Source organism: Nicotiana attenuata, chromosome 6, assembly GCF_001879085.1.
Source record: "Nicotiana attenuata strain UT chromosome 6, NIATTr2, whole genome shotgun sequence".
NCBI lineage: Eukaryota > Viridiplantae > Streptophyta > Magnoliopsida > Solanales > Solanaceae > Nicotiana > Nicotiana attenuata.
Window position 1 is genome coordinate 89,125,297 of NC_031994.1, and position 9,435 is coordinate 89,134,731.

Genomic DNA, 9,435 nt, shown 5'->3' on the forward strand with positions numbered 1-9,435 from the left:
CATCTTGTACAGTAGTATGAATAACTCCATATATTGGAAATTCAATACTTTTGATTCCCATCAAATGTAACTTCCAAAATATTAAGTTTGAAACACAAGAAATCAACATCGCAGGAGATTTGATATGATCAGAAATAGTTTAGCACCATAAAGCTATATTCAAAAATTTCACCCTGTTTCAAAATTTATCACCTTTCTATAAAATTACAAGGCTCGATCACAAGATCTGTCGTTAGATGCGAGAGTAATTTTATTAATAGAATGAAAATCGTATACTGATATATACACGGAGGATATCTATAAACTATTTAACAAACAATAGGGTCAGTTTAGGCCCTTTTCCGTATGTAGTATACGTTTTACATAACAACAACAACAACAACAACCCATTAAAATCTCTCTAGTGGGGTCTGGGAAGGTAGTGTGTATAACCTGTTTGGATGGTTGTTAGTTGTTACCTATTATATTTCATCGTATTGTTACTTTAAATATATTATTTATTTTCATTGTTACTTATTATTGTTTTGTATTGCTAAATATATCATTACTTAACAATGAAATCAATTTGGTGTGCTCGCATCCTTACCTTATTTTTTCTTCTCATTTCATCGTTAATAATTTTTTAATATTTATGTTTCGCCCTCTATCCTATTTTAATAATACGTCTATCTCGTATCATACTTTTCTTTAATAATATTATAATGTATCCTTCAAACTGCTGGTGTATGATATTATAAAATAATGAGAAACGATATAATCTATCCAAATTGTAATCATCAAAACGATACAGTATAATAAATATAATAGAATACGATAAACACCATAAAATGTTGAATAACAATCATCCAAAAAATACAACAAAAGTTGCAATTTAAACGCATGCATACCCGCTTTGCCTGCATAAGTTACTCATTTCAGGAAAGTTTAATTATTAAAAATGTTTGTTCTTTTTCTTTTAAAAGGACATAAGTTTTCTTTTATTTGCACATTATTATTTTCCATCTATGCTCACGGTATCATAATATATTTAATATGGACAAATAAAATACTCCAATGATATCTTCCTATGCATTGCTAATTAGTTTTAATTAGTTTCATCTAGCCTTTTGTGACGACCCGACCCGTCGTCTCATGTGTTACTGCTCCGTTTCCCCCATTTCATGCTTCTTCATGTTTCGTTATCGGTATGTGGTGTGTTAGAGTTGATTTGGATTGGTTTGGATAAGAAATGAGACACTTAGTCTCTTTAAGGAAGGCTTAAGTTGGAAAAGTCAACCGGACGTTGACTTATGAGTTATAGGGCTCGGATGTGATTTCCGGTGATTCGGTTAGCTTCGGGGGATGATTTGTGGCATAGGAGTGCGATCGGAATTGATTTTGGAGGTCCGGTGTAGAATTAGGCTTGAATTGGCGAAGTTAGTATTTTGGTGAATTCCGGTTGGCAGGTGAGATTTTGATCCGAGGGTTGGAATGGAATTCTGAGAGTTGTTGTAGCTTCGTTATGTGATTTGTGATGTGTGTGCAAAATTTCAGGTCATTCGGACATCGTTTGGTTGGGTTTTTGATCGAATGCGTGTTTCGGAAGTTCTTGAAGAACTTAGGCTTGAATCCGATGTGAATTGACGATTTCAGTATTGTTAGGCGTGTTTTGATGATTGGAACAAGTTCGTATGATGTTTTGGGTTGGTTGGTGTTTTTGGTTGAGGTCCCGAGGGCCTCGGGGTGATTTCGGGTGATCAAACGGAAGAAAATTTGACTTGGAGTGTTGCAGATTTTCAGCAGCTGTTGCAGGCATAATTTTGCCTTCGCGTTCGCATGGCATAGGTCGCGTTCGCGTAGGCCTGTTTCTGTTGGTCATCGCGTTCGCGGGTGGGACCCCGCGTTCGCGTAGGAGGAGTCTGGGGGCCCAGCTTGGTTTATTCATCGCGTTCGCGATGGTGATGTCGCGTTCGCGTAAGGGCCTGGGAGTGCATCGAGTTCGTGTCTGGTGCTACGCGTTCGCGTAGAGTAAAAATTGGTCTGTGGAAAATTTGTTCATCGCGAACGCGAGAGGACCCTCGTGTTCGCGTAGAAGGAACTGGGCATCACATGAGGGTTAATTAAGGACATTTCATCCGCGACCCATTTGATATTTCCTCCATTTTTGAACCACCTCAAGAGCTTTTTGGTAGGACTTGAAGAGGATTTTGACGGGAATCGATTGGAGGTAAGTCTCGTGACCTAGAAACGCTATTTATTTGAAGAATCAACCTTTAATTCATGGAAATTGGAGTAAAAATTGGAAAAGCTAGGGCTTGAGTTTTTATACTTTCAAATTGGGATTTGATAGGTCATTTGAGCTCGGATTTGGGAGTTCTTGGTATGTACGGACTCGTGGCGAGACGAGGAATTCGGTAATGTAAGTTTCATAATTTTTCGAGAAGCGGGCCCGGGGCTCGGGTTTTGCTAGTTTCGAGATTTTTGATATATTTCGATTTTGTTCGATTGGGCATCGTTCCCTTGGCATGTTTTGATGTATTCGCTCTGATTTTGGTTAGATTCGGCGCGCGTGGAGGCCGGTTCGAGGGGCAAAGGCGTCGCGGGCTAGAGATTTCGCCGGTTCGAGGTGAGTAATGATTGTGAATGATATCCTGAGGGTTTGAAACCCCGAATTTGCACCCATAGTGCTATATTGAGGTGACTTGCACGCCGGATAGAGAGCGTGGGGTAGAGCACCGTTGGGGATTGTGACTTGGCCCGTCCCGGTTGTTGATTTTACCGCGTATTTCGCTATGACTTGTTGGTTTTTCACTATGACTTGGGCTTATTGCCATATTTGAGGCTTATTGCCGATTGTTTGAACTCCCTATGAGCTATCATCACTGTTTTTTCCTCACTATTTGAAATATTATTTGAACTCAGTCCAATGTCATTACACTGTTTCATGAACTCAGCTATACTTTTACTCAACCTTGAGTTTTAACTGATATTTGAACTACTATTTGAGCTGAGCATTATTGTTCTTTACTAATGCCCGAGGGGCTTATGATTATTTTTGGACTGATTGAGGCCGAGGGCCATATGTGAGGATATGCTGAGTGATGTGAGGAGGCTTTCAGGCCTCGAGTGTATTGTGAGGAGGCTTTCAGGCCTCATGTTAATATGTACAGGCTTTCAGGCCTTATGATGATATAGCGCTTGGGCTGTAGGAGCCCCTCCGGAGTCTGCACACCCACAGTGAGCGCGGGTACCCATTTAGAATTGGGCAGTGGTAACAATGACACTGTCATACGTGTTTTGGTCAGGTAAAAATGGCTGACCAGTGGTAACAATGGCACTGAAACACGCGTTGGGTCAGGTAACAATGGCTGACCGGTCAGGTAACAATGACTGACTAGTAACGAAAATCATGCCCGAGGGGCGAACTTTTATGTGCTCATCTTGCATAATTATTTGCATTTTTACCTGCTATGCTGTAGTATTTGTGCCCGAGGGGCGGATTTTCTGTGTTAATCAGCACTAACTATTTTGAACAATTTTCGTAATTATTGAAAGGACCATTTTCAAAAAAAAAGAGATTTGAACTGAGCCGAAACATTTCTAAAGAGTTCTCTGATTTCACTGTTTTTTTTTCTCGGAAATTGTACCCGGCTTCTGTACAGCCCGTTGGTTGCTTTACGTGATTTCTTGCTGCTCAGTTATTATTTACTTCTATCAATCATTGAGTTGGAAGTACTCACTTTACTCCCTGCACCTCGCGTGCAGTTGCAGGTATCGTTCACCCGGTTGCGGGTTATTAGCGGATTGAAGATATTTCTATTGTAGCTGAGCAAGGTGACCGCCAGCGTTCGCGGCACCGGATTTCGTCCTTTGATTCCAGATCGTATTTTGGTATATTATTGGCCCTGTAGTTGTGTTCATACTTCTTTAGTTGCTCGTGACTTGTGACACCCTGCAATATGCTGCAAATGAATTATCTTTTTATGAACTTCAAATTTATATTATCTTATTCGAGGATCTAAATGTACAAATGATAATTCATTCCACGTAACTTTTCTCAATTGTTTATCATGTCTCGCCCTCATGTTAGAAAAACTAACTTGTTTCCTCAACTTTGAGAATCCATCTTTGTACGTTATGATATTAATCAAAATATACCCCGCACATCAATAATAATAAGATGGAATTATTTGGTTCCTGACCCTGAACCACTTGTGAGGGGAGAATATAATACACTTTCGTATATAACCTATATCAAACTGATATAGATAACTTTGTTCTCATAAGCAATAGTTTAACTATTAAGTGGATACACTCAATAAATTATTTTGCTAAACCAGCTGTGATATAAACCAACTTAACAAGATAAACTGTCTTGAATAGAAAATCTGGAAATTATGCTCTAAATTAAATTATTGGGCAAGTTACCTCGCAAACACCAGGTTGCGGGTTAATAATAATAGCACATTTAACCATCTCATAGATGCATCTTATGTGGTATACATGGCAGGTGAGTGGGCCCATATTCACCTTTGATATTTCAGCATTCATGGGATTCAATCCCAATTTTAGTTGGACTATTAGTTAATGAGAACAAGTAGCATAAGAGAATTCGTAAAGAACTTTCTAGTTCTTTAATATTGCCCATGTGAATTCTCTTTTATTTTTTCACATCATGCTTAAATTGATATGGCCAATCTGATTATGCCAACTGGATAATTATCAATATTGATAAAGTTCAGGTTTACACCATGACGTGTGCAATTATCAATAAACTCTAAGTTTATTATGATATGGGTTTTTATATCAATAAACATCCACTTTATTGTGGTATTCTTTTATTTATGTAGTACAAACTGGAGAATAAAGCGGGTATCTTTTCACATACATATTATCCTGCTACAAGTTGTAGTAATAAAAGATATTAAATCTTTCCTTTATTTATAGTCTCAATATAATCATCCACTTTCGCGAATACCTTAGAAACTCAATTAAGTTTCTTTGAGACTTACTACAACATAATGCCTTATTGATAATCAATTTTATTCCTCCAGAATAGTACTTGGTTCTTCCAGAGCTCTCAATTAATTTGGTACCACTACATATTTATCAACATTCATATGGTGACTATCTCTTTTAAAGAGAAAGTTATACCTATGGTTATGGTCAAAATTATATGCAAGATCTGTTTCTTGCATTACCGTTGTCTTTTAATAATCACAAAGCCAAAATATTTTGGCGTACAATAGACATGTGACCAATGACCATCCATGCCATAATAATGACATTATTTTCTTATTTCCCTTCAACCTCATTCTAGAGGTGAGTATGGTATATTCACCACCACTAGTACGTTCATATTCTTCCAAGAATGAATATGTATTCATAAATCACATGTTGTCACATTCACATCATGAATGGACCATAATCATCTATATGTGCTTTACAAAATCTCATGTCAAATCGATGACAACAAAGTGAAGGATTATTTTGAGAATCCTTATTATTTCTCATTATCACAATGATGACGATTATAATTTCGTCTATTGCGACGTCCACATCCATTGATACCTTCACGGTAATAATTTTATCTTCTTTCAGACTTACCACATATTGCTATCACATTCTCTTAAGGGAATGAGAATGGAGCAAATTCAATGGGACGGGTTTTCAATTCTTTGCCCACAATCGTGTTGATAACGTGTTATAAAATAGTAAAAGAAGAATATTGCAAACAAAGAGAGAGAGAATTCTTATTGTTCTCATTACCACAATGATGACGATTATAATTTCGTCTATTGCCACGTCCACATCCATTGATACATTCATAGTAATAACTTTTATCTTCTTTTAGACTTATCACATACTGCTATCACATTCTTTTAAGGGAATGAGAATGGAGAAAATTCAATGGGACGGGTTTTCAATTCGTTGCCCACAATCATACATGAATTTGATCATGGCGAGGCATAAAAATTTTACCAATTTGGATGGTTATAATTTCTTTCAAACTCTATTAGAATTACAATAAAAAATTTATCATTTTTGCTTGTATTTAAAATTAAATTATAGAATGTCAAGAATTTAAAAGAGAAAAGTAAAGTAAAATACTTACCTTAAATCAAGAATTTAATCATGAAGGAAGCTCATGGAATAATTGACAATCATTATGCTCAATCCCAAAGCTTCTACTCAATTGGTTAGAATCTCGTGTTGATAACGTGTTATGAAACAATAAAAGAAGAAGACGAAAAAGATTGTAGAGCAAAATAAGGAGAGAATTCTTATTGATTTGGGATGAATTACTGTGACGACCCGGCAGTCGTCTCATGAGTTACCGCTTTGTTTCCCCCTTTTTTGCTTCTTTATGCTTTGTTATCCGTGTTTTGTGGTATCGGGTTGGTCGGATCGAGTCCGGAATTGATTTTTGATAAGGTTTGAGACACTTAGTCTCTATTAAGGAAGTTTAAGTTGGAAAAGTCAACCGGATGTTGACTTATGTGTTAGAGGGCTCGGATGTGAGTTCTGATGGTTCGGTTAGCTTCGGGAGGTGATTTATGACTTAGGAGCGTGATCAGAATGAGTTTTGGAGGTGTGGAGTAGTTTTAGGCTTGAATTGGCGAAGTTGATATTTTGACGATTTCCGGTTGATAGGCGAGATATTGATCTAGGGGTCGGAATGGAATTCCGAGAGTTGGAATAGCTCCGTAGTGTTGAATATGACGTGCTTGCAAAATTTCAGGTCATTCGAACGAGATTTGATAGACTTTTTGATCGAAAGCATAATTTAAAAGTTCTTGGAGTTTTTAGGCTTGAATCCTATGTTAAATTGGTGATTTGATGTTGTTGTGAGCGTTCCGAAGTTTTTAACAAGTTTGAACGATGTCATGGGATGTGTTGGTACAATTGGTTTGAAGTTCCGGGGGTTCCGGGTAGGTTCCGGGATGTTTTAGGCCAAAAATCATAGCTGTAGCAGGTCCAGAAGGGTTGCAGGCCTCGGAACCCACCAGCGCGGTCCGCACAAAATGAAGTGCGTCCGCGGTAGGTGCTGTGCGGACCGCACAAAATGCAGTATGGCCGCGGTGAGGAACATTTCACTGGTCCTGCTTCGGAAGTTCATATCTTTTGATCTATAAGGAATTTTGAGATGATTCAAAAATGATAGTTGTAGCCCCTTGTATCTAGTTTCCAGAATGGTAACGATATTGCAATTTGGAAATCTGTAGAGAAAGTTATGACCAAAATACTAAAGCCTGTCACTACAATCAAAAACCTGTGCGGCCGCGGTCGTTTTTGTGCGGACGGCACTGGTTTTGTGCGGACCACGGTCGTTTTTGATCAGTCCGCAGAGGTGGAAATTCGTGGGGTACTCTATAAATCTGAGGTTTTGGGTTTTATTTGATATTTTGACCTAGAGAGCTCGGATTTTGGCGATTTTTCGAAGATTTTTCAAGAAATTCATCGGGGTAAGTGATTCTAACTCAGATTTGGCTAGAGTACATGAATCTATCATTGAATTCATCATTTAATTCGTGTTTTGGGATGGAATTTGGGAAGAAAATTTATGAAATCTTCCAAAAATATGAAATGATGATTTGAAGGACCAAATGGTATCGGAATTGGATAATTTTGGTATGGTTAGACTCGTGAGGGTATGAGGATTCTGAAAATATAAATTTTACCCGATTCCGAGACGTGGGCCTGGAGCTCGGGTTTTGGTAATTTCGGGAATTGTGTCATATTTTGATTTTTTTCGCTTGGGCTTTGTTCCCTTAGCATATTTTGACGTCCTCGTTCTGATTTTTGGATAGATTCGACGTGCGTGGAGGCCGATTTGAGGGGCAAAGGCGTCACGAACTAGAGATTTAGCCGGTTCGAGGTGAGTAATGATTGTAAATGGTGTTCTTAGGGTTTGAAACCCCAGATTTGCACATCGTAGTGCTATATGAAGGTGAGGCACACGCTGGATGACGAGCGTGGGGTCGTACACTACTGGGGATTGTGACTTGGTCCGTCCCGATTGATGATTTTACCGCGTATTTGATTGAAAAACTATTTGCTATCATCATTATTTGGGTTGAACGCCATATTTAGACTTCGTGCCAACTATTTGAACATTACGGGGCTTCTATTTGATATTTCCTCACTGTTTTGATTTATTACTTGAACTCAGTCATGTTATTTTCCACTATTTTACTACTCAGCTATTTTTACTCAGTTTTGAGACTTAAATGATATTTTAAATGATGTTTGGGCTGAGAAACACTGTTTTACTATCGCCCGAGGGGCTAATGATGATTTTTGACTGAGTAAGGCCGATGGCCTGTATTGTGAGGAAACACTGATACTGATTTTAGGCCGAGGGCCTGAGATATGTACGCCACGAGGTGACTTGATTGATATGAGGCCGAGGGCCTAGATGTGATGCCACGAGATGGCTTGATATTGCGCTTGGGCCGTAAGGGGCCCCTCCAGGAGTCTGCACACCCCCAGTGAGCGCGAGTACCCATTGTGATGCGAGATTGAGTCCGAGGGGCTGGTATGTTTCTGAGATGTTGCCCGAGGAGCTGGATTTTTGATACTGTGCCCGAGGGGAAAATTTCTATTTGTTTACTTTATCATAATTATCTGTCAATTTCCTGTTTACTGGCTTAAAGAGCATTTTCACTTGAGTTTTACTGGTTTTCCTGATTTTAAGTGATTTTTACTGCTTCATTATAGAATGCCTTGTGCTTTACGTGTTTTCTTGCTTTCAGTCGTCATTTATATTTATTACTCACTGAGTTGGAGTACTCACTTTACTCCCTGCACCCTGTGTGCAGATTCAGGCGTAGCTGGTTCCGCCCCGGAGTGCTGATTTCCTCCAGTTCCAGCCGGGCCTTTTGGAGATTACGAGGTAGCTGTTGACATCCGCAGACCCGTATCTCTACTCCTCTATCATTTATGTTCTTCTTCAAACATTTGTAGTAGTTATGACTTTAGCAGACTTGTATTATGGCTATAGATGCTCGTGACCTGTGACACCCCCCGTTAGGGCTGTGTCGGGTTGGATTTTCCACATTATTATCGATATTTTCGCTATTCAGTATTATTAAATCATGTTTAGACTATTTTGTGTTGGTTAACTGCTTTAAAAGATGAATTGGGTTAAACTGGCTGGCCTTGTCTTCAAGAGAGGCGTCATCACGACCGGGTTCGGGGTTAGGTTCGTGACAATTACAATGGAATAGGACCCTCTATTTATAGGGAAAGAGTGACTTAGCCACCAAATAAAATCCCTAAAATATAGACATTCACCTTAAATAGAATTCTATTTATAACAATAAGTACTTAATTTACATAAATTGAAAGTATAAAAATTGAACTATTATTAGTGTAGATTAATCAATTATAGCAGATTACTTGCCATATTCATCACGATAGCAATTTGTGTTTATCATAAAAAATTACATAACT